The 22,288-nt window shown below is 50.3% G+C and overlaps 1 long non-coding RNA gene and 1 pseudogene across 1 annotated transcript; one reads left to right on the top strand and one right to left on the bottom strand.

The window, feature by feature from the left end:
* LOC134434653 (zinc finger protein 850-like) overlaps positions 1 to 22,288 on the bottom strand; it is a 123,871-nt pseudogene that overhangs the window by 62,692 nt on the left and 38,891 nt on the right.
* Positions 5,864 to 8,071, top strand: LOC134434633 (uncharacterized). The gene is made up of 3 exons (XR_010031898.1): positions 5,864 to 5,924; positions 6,001 to 6,071; positions 8,032 to 8,071. It is a non-coding gene; the product is annotated as an uncharacterized LOC134434633 (long non-coding RNA).

Genomic DNA, 22,288 nt, shown 5'->3' with positions numbered 1-22,288 from the left:
TAAACAAGCCACAGGTATTGTAAACAAAAGGAGGGGTTAGAGTTTTCTCTGTAGCCTATCATGAGCTTGAATTTTGCAATATGCATGAAGTTAATTACCACTTTTATAAAAGGTGACTGATTTGATCAATAAATTGGAGTCGATGCTGATCAACAAAGATGGGTCGTCTCCCTTCGCTTTCAACAGCAAAGGGCCAAGGCCTGAGCCCCAGCCCCTGGCCAGGCAGATCCTGTCCCTCCCTCCTTGCTCAGGGCTCTTCCCGGCATGGGCACTGGCATGTGGGGATGTGCAATGCCAAGGGCAGGAGCATGGGGCGGCCCCTGCCAGGCTGCTGAGCAGGGACAAGGAGGCAGTGAGGCCCCAGGCCTGCAAGGGTCACTTGTCTCCTGCTCCTGCCTCAGGCCCAGGCCCAGCAGCCATGGTCAAAGTGCTGCCCAAGTTGGCTCTGGCAGGGCTGTCTTGCAGCTGCTGCCCATCCCTGTGCCCTGTGCAGCCCAGGCTGTGCTACGGTGTCCCTGCCCTGCACCTCTGTCCCTGCAGGCTGTCGGCATCCCCCGGCTGCCCCACCTGGCTGGGCCCTTCCTTTGCTGACAGCTCTGCCTCCTGCCTGCCTCTGCCTGCCCACACAGAGCCTGAGGCTGATACCAAAAGGGTTCATTCCATGTTTACCCTGCCTGTGAACTTTCAGCACAGGAACAAGGCATGCAGGGGCTGCTTTCCCAGCAAGGATGGTTGGAAGAGAAGAAGAAGACATCTGGCTCAAGGGTGCAGGGACTGAGAAAACAAGGACTGAATCTGGGAACTTGGGGTGGATTTTATGGAAATGGGTAAATTGTAATTCACATTTAGGGACTGTATATAAGCAACACACTGGTAGAATTCCATGTCCACATAAGGTTAGGAGTTATCCCATGTTGAACCTTAAGCCTGAATAAATGATTCTCTCTGAAATAGCAAATTAGTGTTTGGTAGCCTTATTCTGATATTTCAGAGATTTGGTGACAGTAGGGCCTCAGAGAACCAAGGAGTCAGCTGTGACACTGAGCAAACTCATGGAACAAAGGGTCCATGGTGACACAGCTGAATTCCATGGAACCAAAATCCATTTTGGCACATTGGGGCCACATTGAACCAATGGTCCATTGTGACACTGTGGATCCAAGGAGACCATTGTGACCCTGAGAAATCTCTTGGAACCAAGGGGCCATTGTGACACAGCAAGGCCTGGTGGAACCATGGGTCCATGGTGACACTGCAGAACCTCACGGAACCAAGGTGACCGTGTTCTGCTGCGGAACCTCATGGAACAAAGGCTCCATGGTGACACTGCAGAACCAAGGAGAGTGCTGCTGGCAGTGTGAGAGCTCATGGAACCACAAGTCCATTGTGACACAGGACGGCCTGATGGATCCATGGGTCCCTTGTTAAACTGTGTGGCCTCATGGAACTGTGAGCCATTGTGACACAGCCTGGCCACATGGAGCCATGGGGCCACTGTGACACTGTCGATCCAAGGAGACCACTGGGACTGAGGAACCTCATGGAACCAAGAGTCCATTGTCCCACTGTGGGGCCCTGTGGAACCAAGGGGAGCACAGTGACATTGCGGGGCCTCAGGGAACAATGGAGCCGGTGGTGGGCGGAGCTTCAGCGAGGGGCGGAACTTTGGCTGCTGGGGGCGGAGCTTCAGCTGCTGGGGGCGGAGCCGGGCCCGGCTGGGCTGCGGGACGGCCACGAGGGGGCTCTGATGGCAATCCATAAAAGGTAAAAGGGGCGGGGCCTGAAGGGGGCAGGGTGGAAGGGGCGGGGCCTTGCAATGTTTCCTTAAATGGGCAATGGGGGAATTTGGGGGATTTTTAGATTTTTTGGTCCCTGACTGAATTTTGGGGCTTTTCAGGGGATTTTGGGTGATTTTTGAGGGGATTTTGGAGGATTCTCTGGGACTTGGGAGGAATTTGAAGGGTTTTCAAGAGATTTTTTGTGTCTCTCGGGGGTTGTGAGGAGATTTTGGGACATTTGAGGAGAATTTGGGGTCCCTGAAGCGTTTTTTTGAGGATTTTGGGTTCCTGAGGGGATTTTGAGACAATTTGAAGGATTTTGAAGGGATTTTTGGGGCCCTGATGGGATTTTGATGAAATTTTGTGGGATTTTGAGAAGATTTTGGGTGGGTTTTGAGGTAATCTGGAGGATTTTGATGGATTTTGGGGTCCTGAGGGGATTTTGAGTTAATTTTAAGATCTTGAGGACATTTTGGGGTCCCTGAGAGGGTTTTGAGGTGATTTTGAGGGATTCTGAGAAGATTTTGTGGTCTCTGAGTGATTTTTGGTGTTCCTGGGTTGGTTTTAGAGGCCCTGAAGGGAATTTCAGGGTTTTGCCTGATTTGAAGGGAATTTTGAGGGATTACGGGGAGATTTCAGGGTCCCTGAGTGGATTTTGAGGTGATTTTGGGATTTCTGAGGAGATTTTGGGGGAGTTCAAAGGAGTTTGGGGAAGTCTGAGGTGATTTTGGGGTCTGTGGGGGAATTTTTGTGGGATTTTGATGGGATTTTGGGATCCCTCAGAGAATCTGGGGCTTTTTAAGGAAAATTCAGAGTCCCTGAGGGGATTTGAGAAGATTTTGGGGGAATTTCAGGAGATTTTTGGTTCCTGAGGGGATTTTTTGGGGATTTGGGGGAATTTTTGGGGGATTTTGGGAGAATTTAATGAAGTTTTGAGGAGATTTTGGAATTCCTGAGGGATTTGCGGGACTTTGAGCCTCTGAGTGGATTTCAGGGAGATTTTGGGGAATTTGAGGAGACTTTGGGTTTCTGAGGGGATTTTTTGGGAATTTAGGGGATTTTGGGGTCCCTGACTAGATTTTGGGGGATTTTAAGGGAATTTTGGGGGATTTTAAGGGAATTTGGGGGGAATCTGAAGAGATTTTGGGGTCCCTGGGGAGAATTTTGAGAGATTTTAAGAAAATTTGGAGGGATTTTGAGGCAACTTTGGGGCTCCTGAGGAGATTTTGGGGGATTTTGAGGAGAATTTAGGTCCCTGGTGGGAATTTTGAGATTTTGGGGCATTTGAAGGGAATTTGAGGAGACTTTGGGGACCATGAGGGAATCTGGGGCATTTTAAGGAAATTTTGGGATCTCTGAGGGGAATTTGAGGGGATTTTGGGGAATTTTGAGGAGATTTTAGATTCCTGAGGGCATTTTTGGGGAATTCTGGGGAATCTGAGGAGATTTTGGGGGAACTTGAGATTTTTGGAAATTTTGAGGGGATTTTGGGGGTCCCTGAGGTGATTTTGAGGGGATTTTGTGTTCCTAATGGGATTTGGGGAAATTTTGAGGGGTTTTGAGGAGGTTTTGGGGTCCATGAGGGGATTTTTGAAGAAGTTTGGGTTCCTGAGGGGATTTAGGGGGATTTTGAGGCAAGTTTGTGTTCCTGAGGGGATTTTTTGAGATTTTGAGGTGTTTGGGGGGATTTTGAAGGATTTGGGGGGATTTTAAGAAATTTTGGGGGTCTTGAGAGATTTGGGGGCATTTTAAGGGAATTTGGGGTCCCTGAGGGATTTTAGCAGTTTTGAAGGGATTTTTGGGCTCCCTAATGTAATTTAGAGGAGATTTTGGGGTATTTTGTGGGGATTTTGATGGATTTGTGGGGTCCCTGAGGGATTTTTGGGGCATTTTAAGGGAGTTTTGAGGTCTCTGAGGAGGTTTTTTGGGGATTTTAAAGTGGTTTTGGAAATATTTTGGGGTCCTTGAGGGGATTTGGAAGGAGTTTGAGGTGATTTTTAAGGGTTTAGAGGAGATTTTTGTGTCCCTGAGGGATTTTGGCAGATTTCAAAGAATTTTTAGGATTTCTGATGGAATTCAGAGGAGATTTTGGGGCATTTTGTGGTGATTTTGAGGGATCTTTGAGGTTCCTGAGGGATTTTGAGGTTTCTGAGGGAATTTTGGGGGATTTTGAGTGGATTTGGGGGTTTCTGAGGGATTTTGATGGGTTTTGAGGAGATTTTGAGGTTCCTGAGGGATTTGGGGCTTTCTGAGGGGGTTTTGGGGAATTTAAGGAGATTTTGGGTTCCTGAGGGGATTTTTGGGGGATTTTGGAGAATTTGATGGGATTTTTGAGTGAATTTGGGGGATTTTGAGGAGATTTTGGCATCCCTGAGGGATTTTGAGGCCTCTGAGTTAATTTTGGGGTCCCTCAGGAGAATTTTGAGATTTTGGTGGATTTTAAGGGAATTCTGAGGAGGTTTTGTGGTGCCTGAGGGGAATTTTGGGGGGAATTTGAGGAGATTTTGGGAGATTTTGAGAGAATTTTGGAGTTCCTGAGGGGATTTTGGGGCATTTTAAGGGAACTTTGGGGTCACTGAGGGGATTTTGATGAGATTTTGGGGGTATTTGAGGATATTTTGGGGGAATTTGAGGAGATTTTGGGTTCCTGAGAGGATTTCCAGGAGACTTGGGCAATTTTGAGGAGATTTTGGGGCAAATTTGATCAATTTGGGGGGATTTTGAGGGGATTTTAATGGAACTCGAGGAAATTTTGTGGTCTCTGGTGGGAATTTTCAGATTTTGGGGCATTTTAAGGGAATTTTGAAGAGATTTTGGGGTCCATGAGGGAATTTGGGGCATTTTAAGGGAATTTCTGGTTCCTGGGGGGAATTTGAGGAGATTTGGGGGGAATTTGAGGAGATTTTGGGTCTCTGAGGGGATTTTTGGGGGGATCTTGTGGTCTGTGAAGGGATTTTGGGGCAATTTGATGAGATTATTGGGGGTTTTGAGGGTATTTTGGGGGAATTTGAGGAAATTTTGGGTCTCTGAGGGGAATTTAAAGGAGATTTCGATATTTTGGGGAATTTGAGGGGATTTTGGGGAATTTTGAGGGATTTTGGGGAGGTTTTGAGGACATTTTGGGGTTCCTTCAGGGATTTTGAGAAAATTTTGGCTTCCTGAGGGGATTTTGTGGGGATTTGGGCAACTTAGATCAGATTTTGGGGGAATCTGAGGAGATTGTAATGGAACTCTAGGAAATTTTGGGGTCTCTGGTGGGAATTTTTGGGTTTGGGGGCATTTTAAGGGAATTTTGAGGAGATTTTGGGGTCCCTGAGTGATTTTGAGGGTATTTGGTGATCCCTGAGGGGATTTTGAGGAGATTCTGGAGTCCCTGAGGGAATTTGGGGCATTTTAAGGGAATTTTGGGGTTTCTGAGGGGATTTTTCGGGGATTTTGGGAGAATTTAATGAGATTTTGGAGTTCCTGAGGGATTTGGGGGATTATAAGGGAAATACTGGGGTCCTTGAGTGGATTTTGGGGGATTTTTTGGGGAGATTTGGGGGTCCCTGAGGGATTTTGAGGGGACTTGAGGGATTTTGGGGGGATTTTGTGTTCCTAACAGGATTTGGGGGGATTTTGAAGAAATTTTGAGGGATTTTGGTTGATTTTGAGGAGACTTTGGGGTTCTTGATGAGATTTTTGGGGTTCCTGAGTGGATTATGGGTAAATTTGGGGGATTTTGGGGCAGTTTTTGGAGATTTTGGGTATTTTAAAAGAGTTTTGGTTCCCCTCAGGCCAGGCCAATCCTGGGCGGAGCTGTCGGCCATCTTGGCTGCAGGGGCGGAGCCGGAAGTGCTGGTGAGTGGGCGGGGCCTGACATGGTGGGCGGGGCCTGGAGACCATTCAGGGACCCCAAAATCAGCCCAGGAACCCCCCAAAATCCCCAAATTCCCCCAACCCCTCCCCCTCTACAGGTGTCAATCAAGGCCCTGTGCAAGGCCAGGGAGGCGGAGCTCCACAGGCCACGCCCACACAGGTAAGCCACACCCCTTCGTCCTTAACTCCTAATTAACCCCTCAATTAATCAATTAATTAATGAACCCCAGAGCTGCCAATCACCCCAGGAAGGCTCAGAAGGCTCCGGATTGTTCGGAACAGGCTGAGGTGGGCGTGGCTGGCTGGGGAGGGGGCGTGGCTCTGCTCAGGCCACGCCCTCTGCTCTGACACGTGGTGCCCCTAGGCTGTACTGATTGGCCACAGCCCAGAGGCGGTGCTTTGGGCGCTGGAGGTCCTGGCCAATCAGAGCACAAGGTGGGTGGGGCCTGAAAAAGTGGGTGGGGCTTAAAGGGGAGGAAGTGGCCAAAAGAATGGGAGGGGCTTAAAGGGGTAGGTGTGGCTTAAAGAGATGGGTGGGGCTTAAAGTGTGGGTGTGGCCTAAGAGGGTGGGGGGGGCTTTAATATGTGAGGGGGGCTCAAAAGGTGGGTGGGGCTTAAGAGGGTAAGAGAGTGTGTGGGGCTTAAGACGGTGGGGGTGGCTTAAAAGGGTGGGTGGGGCTCCAAGGGATTAGCTGGATTTAATGGTGGGCGGGGCTTCAATGAGTGGGTGGGGCTTAAATTGTGAGTGGAGCTTAAAGGGATGGGGTGGGCTTAAAGTAGTGGGTGGGTTTGCCATAAGTGGATGGAGCTTAAAGGGATGGGTGGGTGGGGCCTAAAGGATGGGTGGGGCTTAAAGAGGTGGGTGTGGCTCAAAGGGAATAGGTGTGGCTTTAAGGAGTGGGTGAGGCTTAAAAGAATGGGTGTGGCTTAAAGGGTGGTAGGTGGGGCTTAAAAGAATGGGTGGGTCCTAAAGAGGTGTGGGGGGATTTAAAAGGTGGGTGTGGCTTAATGGGGTGGGTGTCGCTTAATGAGAATAGGTGTGGCTTAATGGGGTGGGTGTGGCTTAAAGTGGTGGGTGGGGCTTAAATGGTAGGGTGGGCTTAAGGGGACAGGGTGGGGCTTAAATGGTGGGTGGGGCTTAAAGGAGTAGTCAGGGTTTAAAGGGGTGGCTGGGGCCAAAATGAATGGGTGTGGCTTAAAATGGTGGGTGGGGCTTTAAAAGGTGGGTGGGCCTAAAGGAAGGGTGGGGCATAAAATGGGAGGGTGGAGCTTAAGGGCATGTGTCGAGCTTAAAGATGTAGGTGGAGCTTAAGTGGGTGGGTGGGGCTTAAAGGGATTAGGTGGGCTAAATGTTGGGTGGGGATTAGAGGGATGTGACCTAAATGGGTGGGTGGGGCTTAAAGGGATGGGTGGGGCTTAAAAGGGTGGGCAGGGCTTGATGGGTGGGTGGGGCTTAATAGGGAGGTGGGGATTAAAGGGGTGGGTTGACCTTTAGGATGTAGGTGGGGCTTAGAGGGGTGGGTGGGGCTTAAAAAGGGTGGGCAGGGTTTAAGGGGAGGGTATGGTTTAAAGGGTATGGGTGTGGCTTAGAGATGTGGGTGGGGCTTAAAGAGATGTGTGGGACTTAGAGGGTGGGTGGGGACTAGAGGTGGGTGGGGACTAGAGGTGGGTGGGGCTTAAAGGAATAGGTGGGTCTTAAAAAGGTGGGTGGGGCCTAAAGGAAGGGTGGGGCTTAAGGGGATGATTGGAGCTGAAAGGAGTGGGTGGAGCTTTAAAGTGTGGGTGGGTCTTGAAGGGATTGGGTGGGCTAAATGTTGGGTGGGGCTTACACAGAGGGGTGTGGTTTAAATGGGTGGGTGTGGCTTAAAGCGATGGGTGAGGCTTCAAGGGGTGGGTGGGGCTCTAAGGGATGGGGCAGCTGAAGGCGTGGATGGGGTTTGAGTGGGTGGGTGGGGCCAAAGGGGTGGGTGTGGCCTAAAGGGGTGAGTGGGGCTTAAAGGGATGGGTGGAGTTTAAAAGGGTGGGTGGGGCCTAAGTGGGTGAGTGGAGCTTAAAGAAGTGGGTGTGGCTTAAAGGGATGGGCAGGCCTTAAGGGGGTGGGTGTGGCCTAAGGGGGTGTATTGGGCTGAAAGGGATTGGGTGGGGCTTAAAGTAGTGGGTGGGACTTAAAGGGGTCAGTGTGGCCTAAATGGGTGTGGTGTGGCCAAAAGAAATGGGTGGGGCTTAAAGGGGTGGGTGGGGCATAATGGGGTGATTGTGGCCAAAGGAATGGGTGTGGCCTAAGGTGGGGCTTAATGGGGTGGGAGGGAATTTTGGGGGTTTTTAGGACATTTTGGGGTCCCTGAGGGGATTTCTGTTGCTGTTGGGGGTGTGGCCTCACACCTGTCAATCACAGAGCTCTCCTGCATGGCCCCGCCCACTCAGCCGAGGCCCCGCCCACCCTGAAGTGCCTCTTGCAGGTGAGGGGGGAGGGGAATGGGGTTGGGGTCAAAATTGGGGATTTTGGGGCTTCTTGGGGGTCAAAACTTCAGATTTGGGGGATTTGGGGGTCAAGTTTTTGAAATTGGGGGATTTTGGGGGGGATTTGGGGGTTTTGGGGATTTCTTGGGTCAGAAATTTACATTTTGGGGACTTTCTTGGGGACTTGAGGGATTTTGGGAACTTTTAGGGTTGGGATTTTGATTTTTAAGGGGGATTTGGGATTTTTGGGGGGATTTTGGCAATTTTGGGGTCAGGATTTGGGGTTTTGGGGTGAATTTGGAGTTTTTGGGGTCCCTGAATCCATTCTTTTGTGTTCCTGAGGTGTTTTTGGGGTGGATTTGGGATTTTTGGGGTGAATTTTGGGGTACTGGGGGGTTTTGGGGCAGATTTTGGGATTTTTGGGCTCCCTGAGTCCATTTTTGGGATTTCTTAGCTGGTTTTGGGGTAGTTTGGGGTTTTGGGTGGGGTTTTGGGGTTTCCGAGTCCATTTTCAGGATCCCAGGATCGTTTTTGGGGTGGATTTGGGGCTTTTGGGTGTTTCTGAGCTCATTTCTGGGGTGGATTTTTGGGATTTTGGGGTCTCCAGGCCATTTTGGGGTCCCTGATGTGCTTTTGAGGTCCCCAGGAGTGCTGGGGGGCCATGGGGGAGGTGTGGGGGGCACTGCCCCCCCTCCTGTCCTACCTGTCCCACCTGAGGGGGCAGCTGCGGACGCACCTGGAGCGGGGGATGGGCACCGATGGAGTCACCAGGTAACACCAAAATGTCCTGAATTATCCCTAAAATATTCTCAATTATCCTAAAATATTCTAAATTACCCTCAAATATCCCAAAATCCCTGAAATCCGGCCCAAAATACCCCAAAAATCCCAAATGCTCCCAAAAATCCCCTGGGACACACCTGCAGCGGGGGATGGGCAACGATGGAGTCACCAGGTGAGACCGAAATCCCCTGAAATATCCCTAAAATATCCCAAATCCATCCTAAAATACTTCAAATTATCCCCAAATGTCTGAAATCTAGCCCAAAATGTACCAAAAAAATTCCCAAATCCACCCCAAACTCCCTGAAATTGGTCCTAAAATACCCAAAATTATCCTAAATTTGTCCTAATGTACCCAAAATCCCCAATTTTTATTGCCTTTTCCCCAAAATCCCCATTTTTCACCTCAAAATCTCCTTTTTTCTTCTCCTGTTTCCCGAATTTTATCCCCCCAAATCCCTATTTCTCTTCCCATTTTTCCCTCCAAAATCCCATTTTTATTCCCATTTTTCTACCTATTTTCCTCCCAAAATCCCCCTTTACCCTCCCTATTTTTCCCCATTTTTTTCCCCATTTTCTCAATTTCCCCATTTCTCAACCCAAATTTCCCTGCGCTCCCCCCCCCAAGGCTGTTCCTGCTCTGGGTGGGGCTCTCGGCCTTCTGGGGCTCCCTGGGCCCCCAAAATCGCCCAAAATCACCCCAAAATTCGGCCCCAAAATCCCCAAGTTTGGCCCCAAATTTGACCCCAAAATTGGCTCTCAAATCCCCAAATTTGGCCCCAAAATCTGGTCCAAAATCGCCAAAATTTGGCCCCAAAATCTGGTCCAAAATCGCCGAAATTTGGCCCAAATTCTCCAGGTTTGCCCTAAAATCAGCCCCAAAATTGGTACGAAACTCCCAATATTCCACCCCAAAATCTCCAATATTTCACCCCAAAATCCCAAAATCCAGCCCCCAAACCAGCCCCAAAATTGGCTCTAAAATCCCCACAATCGGCCCCAAAATCCCCAAAATCTGCTCTAAAATCCCAAAATATGCTCCAAATTTAGTCCCCAGATCCCCAAGTTTGGCTCCAAACCCCCAGAAAAAAACCCCAAAATTTTGCCCGAAACCACCAAAATTCCGCTCCAAATTGGCCCTAAAATTCCCAAATTTGGCCCCATAATTGTCCATAAAATCCCGAAAATTTGCTCTAAAATGCCCAAATTCAGCCCCCAAATCCTCAAATTCAGCCCCAAATTCAGCTCTCCATTTTCCCAATTTCCCCATTTCTCACCCCCATTTCCTCCCCAGGCTGTTCCTGCTCCGGGAGGGGCTCTTGGCCTACCGGGCCTCCCTGGGCCGGGCGCTGACCCAGCTCCAGCAGGAGCTCCAAAATCCCCAAAATCCACCCCAGGAACCCCAAAATTCGGCCCCAAAACCTCAAAATCCACAAAATTCAGCCCCAAAATCCCAAAATTTGGACCCAAAATCCTCAGATTTGGCCTCAAAATCAGCTCCAAAATCGGCTCTAAAACCCCAAAATTTGGATCCTAAATGCCCAAATCTGGCCCCAAAACCCCAAAATTTGGATCCTAAATGCCCAAATCTGCCCCCAAAATCCCCGGATTTGAGCCCAAACTCGGCCCTGGAGCAGCTCCGCCAGCAGCTGTGGAGGGGGAGGCGCCGAGTGGTGAGTGCGGGAATTTTGGGGGAAATTTTGGGGTTTTTGGGGGTTTTTATGTGGTTTTTGGGGGATAAAATGGGGAGTTTTGGGGTTTGGGATTTGGGGTTTTTGGGATTTTTGGCGGTTTTATGGGGTTTTTCGGGGTTTTTATGGGGTTTTGGGGGGTAAAATGGGGAAATTTTGGGGGTTTGAGATTTGAGAATTTTGGGGTTTTGGGGGGATAAAATCGGAACTTTTGGGGGATTTGGGGCAATTTTGGGTGTTTGGGATTTTGGGGGTGGGGGATTATGGATTTTGAGGGATTTGGGGTTTGGGAATTTGGGGGATTTTGGGGGATTTGAGGTTTGAGGTTTTGGGGTTTTTTTTAGTGGTTTTGGGCCTTGGAGTTTTTTGGGGAGTTTTGGGATTTGGGGGATTTTGGGATTTTGGGGTTTTGGGATTTGGGATTTTGAGGATTCGAGATTTTGGACATTTTGGATTTGGGATTTTGGGGGTTTTTTGGGGGATTTTGGGGTTTGGGGTTTTTTTGGGGTTTCTGATTTGGGGTTTTTGGGGGTTTAGAGTTTGGGGGATTTGGGATTTGGGGGAGTTTGAGGTTTTGGGGATTTAGGATTTGGGGTTTGAGGATTTTGGGGTTTGAGATTTTGGGATGTTTGGGATTTGGGGTTTTTGGGGTATAAAATGGGGGTTTTGGGGGAGTATTTGAGGGGATTTTGGGGTTTTGGGGGAGTTTTGGCAGTTTTGGGGATTTTGGGGTTTTTGGGATTTATTTTTTGGCGTTTTTAAGGGTTTAAGATTTTGGGGAATTTTGGGGGTATGGGGGGTTTTTGGGCTTTTGGGATTTTTAGGGATTTAAGATTTGGGTGTTTTGTAGATTTTGGGGTTTGTGATTTTGGGAGGGATCTGGGGGAATTTTGGGGATTTTGGGGGATTTGGGGTTTGGGGGGTTTGGGGTTTTGGGGTATTTGGGATTTGGGTTTTTGGGAGATTTGGGGGGAGAATTTTTGGGATTTGGAGGTTTTTGGGGGGATTTGGGGATTTCGGGGGACTTGGAGGATTTGGGGTTTTGGGGGGATTTGGGGACATGTTGGGGTTTTGGAGACTTCGGGATTTTTGGGGGGTAAAATGGGGAATTTTGGGCTGAAATTGGGGTATTGGGGATTTGGGGTATTTTGGGGGATTGGGGGATTTGGGTGTTTGGGGCACTTTGGGGGATTTGGGGAATTTTGAGGTTTTTGAAGTTTTTTGGGGTTTTGGTATTTGGGGTTTTTGAGGGGGTAAAATGGGAAATTTTGGAGATTTTGGGGGGTTTTGAGGTTTTTGGAATGTTTGGGGCTTGGGGATTTTGGGGGAGTTTGGGGAATTTTGGGATTTTTGGGATTTGGGGTTTTTGGGGTTTGGGCATTTTGGGGGATTTTGGGAATTTGGATTTGGGATTGGGGATTTGGGGGTGATTTTGGGTTTTGGGCTTTTTTTGTAATTTAGGGGGAAAAGGGGAATTTTGGGGTAAATGGGGAACTTTGGGTAATTTTGGTGATTTTGGGATATTTTGGGTGACTTGGGAGACATTTTTGGGGTATTTTGGTTGACTGCTGATTTTTGGGTTAATTTGGGTGATTTTGGGTCAATTTGGGGGATTTTTAGGGACATTTTGGTGATTTGAGGTGAATTTGCGTGATTGTGGGGGGATTTGGGGGGATTTTGGGATGAACTTTGGTGCATTTGGGGTTAATTTGGGTAATTTTTGGGTTAATTTTGGTGCTTTTTGGTTTAATTTTGGGTTAATTGGGGGGATTTCAGGGTTAATTTTGGTGTATTTTGGGTGAATTTTGGTGATCTTTGGGTGAATTTGGGGGGATTTCAGAGTTAATTTTGGCTGATTTGGGGTCAATTTGGGTGATTTCAGGGAGATTTTTGGGTTAATTTTCGTGACTTGGGATAAATTGTGAGCTAATTGTGGGTTAATTTGGGGTATTTTTAGGTAAATTTTGGTGATTTGGGGTTAATTTGGGTGATTGTGGGGTGATTTGTGGGATTTTTGGGTTAATTTTAGTGTATTTTGGGTTAATTTTGCGTTAATTTGGGTGATCTCTGAAATAAACAAAGGGCCAGGAGACTTCTTCTCCTCCTTTTTAATGCCTTTATTAAAAGTGATCAGCTCAGGATTGGGCGGCTCGACGGGTCTGCAGCGTCCGTCGTCGTCTCTCCCAAAGCGGCTCAGAGGAGGAGGATATGCACAGCTCTGTCCACCAGGGGCAGAGCTGGGGATCAGATCCTCTTGGGAGCCTTTAGGGCCTCCTGATCCCTGTCAGATGGTGCCCCTCCCACTCAGTCAGCCTGGTCTCACCGCCGGGGTCAACTCCCTTGGTCAGGGCGAGAGGGTCCAAAGGTGTTCCGCGTCTCTGCAGGCTCAGCACTCGGCTCCTCACGTCCAGACATCACTCCAGTCTCTCAACTCTTAGGTGGCTTGTTGTTTTTGGGGTTTCTCCATGAGTTTGGAGATGGGGGTCCCACAAAGCATTCTGGTCTTGCGAGTCACTTTGCATAACCCCCCCCACCTTCTCAGGTGTCTTCCCTATTCTGAGAAAGGTAAAACTTAGCTTCGGGCAAGGTCCCCACCCAGGAGAAGGGCCATCACCTCGCCCCAGCCAGGGCTTTTACTAATACAAAAACAACCATTAACGACAACGACCCGTGATTACAATAACAAAGGCAGCAGCCCAGCAGTAGAGGTAACTTTTTCTCACAAAAAAAATATTAACCAAATTTTTGTTCATAACAGTGGGGAGGGGGTGGGGACAAATTGTTATTGATTGGCAGCCATGAAGGGTCTTGATTTTCATATCTAGTCAGACTGCATTAGAAGGAACTGGGGGCCAATATCAACTGTGGATTGCTGATACCAAGCAATAAACAGGAAAAGAAAACAGGACAAAACAGTTCTCTCTGCATTGTTTTCAGTATAGTATATTCACTTTGAATACACTTTTGTAATCTCTCTAATTAATAGAAGAATAAATATATTGCATTATTTTCAGAGAATTTTCTTTTTTGGGAGATTTGAACAAATGTTTATGAGCTTTTCCTATTGAATTCCTGAACAGAACATCTCTAGAGAGAAGAGGCCTCTGGAGTAAGAAAATTCGTTACCAAACTCCAAGTGGCGGAGGATCCATCCCCATCCGAGCAGCAATGAACAGAAATGGGCACAGCTTTGTGGCTGCCCCAGCTTTGGCATGGGCCCTGGGCCTGGAGCAGGAGCAGCTCTTGAGGGCCCCAAGGCCGGGGCCCTTGTGCTGCCCTGGGCAGATGGGATGGCAGCAGGGGCTGCAGAGCTCTCAGCACCTCAAGCAGAGGGGAGCAGGGCAGCCAGGGAGCCTCCTTTGGCCTTGGCCCAGCGCCTTCCCCCATGGCTGGGGCTGAGTCCTGTGGCAGCTGCAGCTGCTGCTGTGCCCTTGCCAGGGGCTGAGGCCATGGGGCCAGTGGCCAGAGCAGCCTGGCCTGAGCAGAGCTGTGGGGCCAGAGCCAGCTGGACTGGGCTGGGGAGAGGCCCTTTGTGCTGCCCAGAGCTCAGGGCAGCTGGCAGAGCTTGCAGGGAGCTGGGCTGGGCTCAGACAGCCTGGCCCAGAAACCCTCAGCCTGGATGAGCGTGCAGGGGCAGGACTCAGGCCAGGCCTTGGGGCAGGGCCAGCGCCTATGCAAACAGGCAAGTGGCCCAGAGAGGAGGCTGCTCTGTGCCCAGGGTGGCATGGACAGAGCAGGGAGGGGGCCCAGGACATTTGTCAGTGCCAGCCTCTGTCTCCAGCCCTTTGCAGGCCTGGCTGCTGAGCCCAGCTTTGGCCTGGGCTGAGTTTGGCTGCGGCCCAGCTCCATCCTCCTGCGGGGCTCAGGGCCTGTTCCCGGCCATGGCCAGCCCTGGCTGCCTCTCTGCTGGCCCAGAGGTCGGCAGAGCCCGGGGCAGGGCTGTCTGTGCAGCCCCACAGGTGCCACGGGCTCTGCAGGAGCTGGCAAAGGCTGCCCAGAAGGGAGACCATGGGGCACAGAGCCCCAAGGCTGCTGTGGGCACCACGGCACAGGGGCCGTTCCCAGCTGCAATGCTCCTGGCCTGGGCTGGGCCTGCACAGGGGCTGGGCCACCATGGCTGGGCCAGTACAGGGCCACAAAGGGGCCACGCAGCCGCTGCCAGGGCTGACAGCAAGGCCAGGTACACACAAGCAATTGCTGAGCATGGCCTGCGCTGGCCAGGCCTGACTGTGCCAAAGGCAGATCTCAGCTGCCCCTGGGGGCTGCAGCAACAGTCCTGAGCCTAAAGAGCCTCCATGGCTGTGCTGGAGACCAAGGCTGCAGGAGGGAAATGCAGGGCTGCTGCAGGGTAGGGAAGGCATTGAATTCCAGCACACACCTCGGCTCTCTGATGATGCCGGCACCATGCTGGGCCCTGTTTCAGACTGGAGCAGTGAAGACTGGGGACATGTCAGATGCTGCTGGGACATCCCAGAGAGCTGAGGGAAGAGCTGTAATGGATTTTAAACTGTTCAAATGTTTGACTTGTGTTTGTTGGCACAAAACCTTTCTGTGCCTCTGAGAGTCACCAGGCCCTGAGCCCAAAGGACACAAACCTGATGAGTTGTGGCTCCCACTGCAGGGGCACTTGGACCTTGGCTCTGCACCGGAGAGCTCTTCATCCCCTTTCTCTCTTTTCTCCCTCTGGGCATGGAGGGAGCTCCTGACTTCAGCCTGTGACTTGTGTGTGCAAAGAGCAATTCGGGGAAGAATTGGGGCAGGAAGGTTTTGGGGGACCTTGGCATCTATGCTGGGCACAGAAGGTGTTTCCTTTGCTCTGAGACTGTCTGCTGTGGAAAGTAGATTTAATATCCACCAGAGGAATCACTTTTGCATTTGATGGAGCCGTGCCTTCCCTTGGCTTTGTTGGCTGACAAGAAATGAACATCCCTCTGTGTCTTGGGCAGCTCCTTCTGCAAGGAAAGCAGGTGGGAGTTGGAGCCAAGGAGCTGAAAGTCGCAGGTGCAGCCTGGGCTGGAGGGAGCTCAGATTTACACAAGGTTACTCTGAGTGCCAGGTCTTGGATGGGGGAAATGGTGGGGTAGGGGTAGGGACAGAGTCTGATTGATTGTCAGTGATAAAGGGTCTTGATTTTCATATCTATTCAAATTACATGAGGAGGTTCTTGGATTCAGTGTCAATTGGAGACTGCACATATCAATAAATCAACAGGAAATTAAACTAAACTTGTCCTAAAAAAATATTTTCTCTCTGTCTTTTCAAATATCATGTATTCACTTTGAATACACGACTGAGAGCTACTTAACTACAAAATATTTTGTAACTTTAATCAAAATATTCCCAATGGCTTGGCTTGTTAAGGTGTTCTGAATGTTAATGAGACCTGGGAAACTGAATTCCTGCACTCAAGAGCTGAAGGCTGAACAAGCCTCTGGAGCAGGAAAATTCAGCAGCAGTCTCCAAGTTGCTGAGGATGTCAGCAGCCCCCACTGAGGCCATCCCTGCCCAGAGACCGTGGGGGAATGGGCAGACAAGGAGAGCGTCTCTGGGGCTGGGACAGCACAACTCAGAGGCACCAGCGGCTCCAGCTGGGCAATGGAGTGTGGAATGTGGCTGGGAAAGCCCTGCCTGGGCTGGGCCAAGCAGGACAGACAAGCCCTGACTGACTGCCATCCCCCAAACAACTCTCTCAAGGAGACATTTAAAAGGAATTACTGTTGTTTGTGTACTCTGAGTTGGACGCACTGGAGAAATACCAACAAGAGATTCTCAGGAACTCAAAACAATAAACCAGCCTTTACTGGCAATCTGGAAAATCAAGAAAATTTTTGCAAAATGTTCAGTACGACAAACAATCAACAGAAACACTTCTCAAAGCAATACCTTGGCTCATCCAATTCCACAAATTGTAATCCTGTTCTTGTTTATGTCAATTAAAATTTACAAGAGAACAAAATTAGAAGAAGACACAGAAAGAGAGAAAGACAAAACAGATACATAGAAGCACACACAGAGCTACCAACTCCTGGGTTCCAATGGTGTTAAAATAAACAGAAATTCTAAGAGGAGGTAGGGTCAAGACGTGTGCTTTCCTTGTGGTCAGCCTTCAATACCCCTTGGTCTTCCTGGGCCCTTCCCCCAGGTGGGACTTGGGCTCATTTGGTCCCTCAGGAGCTGGGCTGGGGGCTGCAGAGGTGGCTGTGGAGCATTGCCTGTGCTGTGCCAGGGACTGGCAGACACTGCTGGGCTGTGATAGAGGCTCTGGGGGGATTGGGGTCACAGGGCAGGGCAGTGCTAGACCTGCCCCTTCCTCCCCCACACACAACATATTTTGATCCAACAATCTTCTCCAGTCTGTCACAACAGGCAATGCTGGAGGTGAAATCCCATTCTGGCCATGGGCACCTGCCCTAGAAGGGCAGCTCTTTTCTATAGGAAGGAAAGCACAGAGCCCGAGTGTTTGGAAGGTGGGTGAGAGACTCACTGGGCCAAGGCCAGCCAGATTTGTCAGTAATGGCAGATTTTGTCTGGGACCAGTCTTTGGATATAGGCAATTTTGGAGGTGGAAACCCAAACTCAGCCATGGGCATCTTGAGAAGCAGGACAGTTCTTTCCCATAGGAAGGAAAGCACAGAGACTTGACAAGTGTTTTGGGGTCAGATGGGAGGTGACCCTTGTGAGCCCATTGCCAGCCAGACTTGTCCTGGCAATATTCCTATGGCAACAATCCCTGGATATAAGGAAATTTGGAGGTGAAACGCAAATTCTGGCCAAGTATTGGAAAAATGGCTCCCAATATTACCAGTTAGATTGTGCCTGGGCCGGTCTGACCCTCGCTGCTGGGCCAAAGGCAGCAACTGCGGTGTATCACCCCAGAGATACCTTGCCTTGCTGGTGGTTGCAGCTGGGCACTGAACAAGTCCAGGCTTGTTAGGACCCCGTTTACCTCAAGAGGAATAGCTTCAGGCAATGGTGAAGAGAAAAAGGAGATGGATTCTGCTGGAGGGTTTAATGTCCAGAGGTTTATTCCATGGTTACAGAGGTTTGAACGTGAGGACCTGCTCCAACAGAACAAGACCGCATGGTCTCATGACCTTTTTAAGCTCAGGGACAGGGGGAGGGGAGGTACAGGTGAGCCACCAACCAGGTGAGAGGGGCAGGGTCTCAGGGGAAGATGACACCCAGACAGGCCAATGACCCCTGGGCCTGAGTGGCATCCTTTGAACTTGACCAACCACACGACGCCTTGCTGGAATGTTAAGTCTGAGTGACAGGACTCACTCAGCATGGGGGTAAGGGGGAAGGGAGAGAGGTATAGGCACACCTGGGAAAGTGACCTGGAAGGCCAAAATGTGATAATACAGCACACCACAACAGCCAAGCATGCCTGGAGGAGAAGAACAGATCTTTTCCATAGGAAGGAAAACATGGAGCCCCATTGTTTCAATAGCAGATGAGATCCTAAATATGTCAAGGTCAGTTGGACCAGTCATATGGCTCCTGGGAGGCCAAACCAGACAGATCTGTTCTTTGTTCCCTTGGTTTTATGGTGTCGCATAGTGTCACAAGGACTTGTTGATTACAGGAAGATCTGCAGTTGGATCCAATGGACCCTTAGTTCATTGGAGTCCCACAATGTCACAATGGCCCCTAGGTTCCAGAAGGCCTTGCAGTGTCACAATAGTCCCACTGATTCCATGTGCCCTTGCAGTGTCACAATGGTCTCCATGGTTCCACAAGTCCCACAATGTAATGTGACTCCTCTATTCCATGAGTCCTGCAATTTCACCATGGACCTTTGGATCCTGGGTGTTTGCAGTGTCACAATGGTCTCCTTTGGCTCCACAGTGTCACAATGGACCATTGATGACAAGAGGCCCCTCTGTATCACAATAGACCTTTGGTTCCATGCAGCCCCGCAGTGTCACAATGGTCTCCTTTGGCTCTCCAGTGTCACAATGGAACACTGACGACACGAAGCCCTGCAATGTCACGATGGACCTATGGTCCATGCAGGCCTGCAGTGTCACAAAGGCCTCTTGGTTTCACCAGGCCCCACAGTATCACCATGGTCCTCTTGGTTCTGTGGGGACCTCCAGGGTCTCAATGGTCTCACTGGTTTCATGAGGCCTCACAGTGTCACAATGCTTTGCTTATTCCATGGGGCCTCATAGTTTCACAAAGGTCTCCATGATCCCATGAGTCCACTCAGTGTCACAATGGCCCCTTGGTTCCATGGTGCCCCACAGTGTCACAATGGCCTCTTGGGTCCATGAGGCTGTGAAGTGTCTTAGTGGTTTCTTCATGATTCCATGAGGCCTTGCAAAGTCACAATGGATGTCTGGCTCCATGGGGTCTCACAGTGCCACAATGGCCCCTTGGTTCCATGATATCCCAAAGTGTCACAATGGTCTCCACAGTTCCATGTGGCCCCGCAGTGTCACAATGGATCCTTGGTTTGATGGGGCCTCACAGTGCCACAGCGATCCCTACGTTCCATGAGGTCACACGGCATCAGTACAGTCCCCTTGGTTCCATGAGGCCCAGCAATGTCACAGTGATCTCCATGATTCCATGATGCCCCACAGTGTCACAATGGTCCCTTGGTCTCACAGGGCCCCACAGTGTCACAATGGTCCCTTGGTTCCATGGCCCTGTGCTGTTGCATTCCCCCCTCCCCTTCTCAGGCCGCCCTGCCAGCTGAGAAATGCTCCTTGGGCCTCGGCCTTGGCCAACAGCCCTGGGCTCAGCTCCTCTGCAGCTCATCACAAGCACTGTCTGCTCCAGGCACTGCTGCTGCCCAACCAGCTCCTGGTTTCTGTAGGACCAGCCCTGGGAACTGTTTTTGTTCCCTCTGTGGCACAACATCCCTGTTCTCACAGTGCCAAAGAAAGGTGTTGATGCCAAGTGCGGCAAGGATGAACCATTGCTGGGACTGAAGCCCCTCTCTTGGGGCCCTGCAAACAGCACTCCAAAAGGAGCCCTTGGAGCTCTCCTGGGCCAGCGACTCCCTCTGAGTGGGGCCTCTCCCAGCCGGGAACTCTCCCATTTGCTGCACACAGGGATCCCCAACAACCACAGAGCCTGGGCCAATGCCCCCATTCCTCCAGGCTCAACCCTTTGTCCTTTGCTGGGGAGATGCCAACGTATCCACAGGGAGCATTTCCTGCCCTCAGGGGAATTTCTCACAGGTGCCTTGCACTGAGTGTTTGTGTCTGTGTGGACACAGGAGGGCCTGTGCTGGGGAAATGTGGCAGAAATGCTGCTCTCGGAGGGGTTGGAATGCCTTGGATAGCTGAATCAGTCAGGCCTGTAAGTGAGGTTAAATCACAAGGTCTAAGCTAAGTTAAATGCTGCTAAGAGTTGTTTTGCAAAGTTGTTGAGTTTAATTTAAGTTATTAGCTAAGTTAAATATTGTTGCGTTATTCCTCTTTTAAATTGCTAAATCAAAAGTTTTAAGTAAGGTTAAATACTGTTAAGGTCTGTTCTTTTGCTAAATTGTGAATTTGAAAGTGTCAGTAAAGGTAAAGCTGTAGGTTAAGTCCTGTTAAATTTGAACTCTGTTAGGCTTTTAGGCCATATTCCTTTCATCCTTGCCCTCACTGTCCTTGTGTCACACACTGACAGGGAGAGTTCTCTGATGATTTCTGGATTGATTGCCTGGAATTTGTTTGGTTGTGTTGTTGCTTTGTTTCCTTGGTGTGCCTGAAGTATCCAGTCAGGAGCAGAGTGGTTCTTGCTGAGGAACTCTGTGGTGCTGTCACTTAATATTAAATCTGGTTTTTGCTGATCCCTTGCCAGGGATTTTTCAGTGCTCTCAAGTCCTCGCTTATACCAGAGTGAAGGAGCTCTGGCCCAGGCTCTGGCCCTGGGGGACACGGGGACGCTGCTGGGGAGTCCCTGTCCCCCTGTGCCACCTCCAGGGCCCCTGTCCCCCGTCCCCATATCAGGCTCTGGGGTCGATCTCATGGAACATCCTCTGGGGGAGGCTGCGGGGCCGGGGGCGGGGGGACCCGGGGGGACAGGGGACCCCGCTGTGCACAAGCAAGGTTGGACTGCTCTGGGGGGAGCTGTGGGGGGGGCTGGGGCAGAGTGACCTCCCCAGTGACCTCATGTAGCCCCTGTGATGTCATTCTGCCCTTGTGATATCACACAGCCCCTGTGATGTCACACAGTCCCTGTGATGTCACACTGCCTCCTATGATGTCACAGATCTAACTCTGGGATGTAACCCTGGAATGTCATGCAGCTGAATGTGATGTCACAAAACCATCCTCTGATGTCATTGTCTGTTCTGTGACATCACAGCCTACTCTATGAATTTACACAGCCAATTGGTGATGTCACAACCCACTCTCTGAAGTCACAGAGCCACCCTCTATGATGGCAGGATCTGCTCAATGGCCACACACTCTACCGTATGATGTCACAGACAGCTCTGTGTACAGGAGTTGCTACTGGCCAGAGCTGTCTCTCTGCAGCGCTGCCCTTGCCAGGAGCTGCCTCTGGGCCAGGAGCCCGGCCCAGCTCAGCAGCACAGACACAGCACAGGGACTTTAATGAGCCTCTGGGGCTTTGCTGCTCTTTGCATCAGACTCAGTCCCTCACAGTGTGCTCAAAAAACCTTCTCAGGGACTCAAAAAGAGGGTGAAACACTGAAGTTTCTCATACTTTAAATAGATCCATCTGAGGGACGGAACTGAGAAAGTGTCCCCAGGTTCCAGGTAGAGCAGAACACTGGTGGCAGTGATGACAGGCGGGGACAAGCAAGGGAAAGGTGTCTCTGCTGTTAAGGAAACCTGCGCCTCTGTCTCTGCAGGCTGTCGGCATCCCCCGGCTGCCCCACCTGGCTGGGCCCTTCCTTTGCTGACAGCTCTGCCTCCTGCCTGCCTCTGCCTGCCCACACAGAGCCTTGGGCTGCTCCAGGCTCCTTCTGGGGAACGTGCTGCACCACAGCCCTGCCCTGATAGGGAAATTCCCTTCTCCTGGTGTTCAGTCTGGACCTCCCAAGCTGCACTTGGTGCTATTAGGTCTTCTTCAGGCTTATTCCTACTATGAAGAAAAGCTCCAGCCTCTCTGAAACCACCCATCCATCCCTCCCAGCCTATTGCCTTTCAGTCCTCAGTCTCTACACCACTGACCACAGAGGCCGCAAACTCTCCCTGCTGGTTTTGTGATGAGGCCTCCAAACCCCATTCTGGGAGATTTTTGAGTCCTCTCCAAGGTCTGTGAAAAGGGAAAAATAGCATTCGAAGTTATTTTCTCCTAAATCCTACAGTGACAGAAAACGGGTCAGTATTTTTAAACTGAATGGGGACAAATTAACATTTGTTAGAAGGAGGAAATATTTTACAATTAATAAAGTGGCAGGAAACTGCAGCTGTTTTTCCAGAGAAGTGGATTCCCCATCCCTGGTATTGTCCAAGAGCAGGAGATTTGTGTAGCCTTGCCCATTGAAACCCTCTCATCCCCAGTGACAGAATTCCTGCATTGTGGGTTCTCTGATGTGCTGGGTGCCCTCACAAGGCTTCTGGCCAGAATGTCTGCTGAGGGCAGCCAGGCTGCTGCAGGGGCAGTGACCTCACAGCCATCACCATGGCAGCCCTGTCCCCTGGGCCTGGCTCTCCCATTTCCTCTGCCCCTGCCTTGTCTCTGCTGCCATGAAGAGTTTTGTCATTAATATCTTGTCCCCAAGCTGCTGGGGCCAATGGCTTCCCA

This window comes from Melospiza melodia, unplaced genomic scaffold (genome assembly GCF_035770615.1).
Source record: "Melospiza melodia melodia isolate bMelMel2 unplaced genomic scaffold, bMelMel2.pri scaffold_45, whole genome shotgun sequence".
NCBI lineage: Eukaryota > Metazoa > Chordata > Aves > Passeriformes > Passerellidae > Melospiza > Melospiza melodia.
The sequence above is the reverse complement of the archived record's forward strand: the minus strand, read 5'-3'. Positions and strand labels throughout refer to the sequence as shown.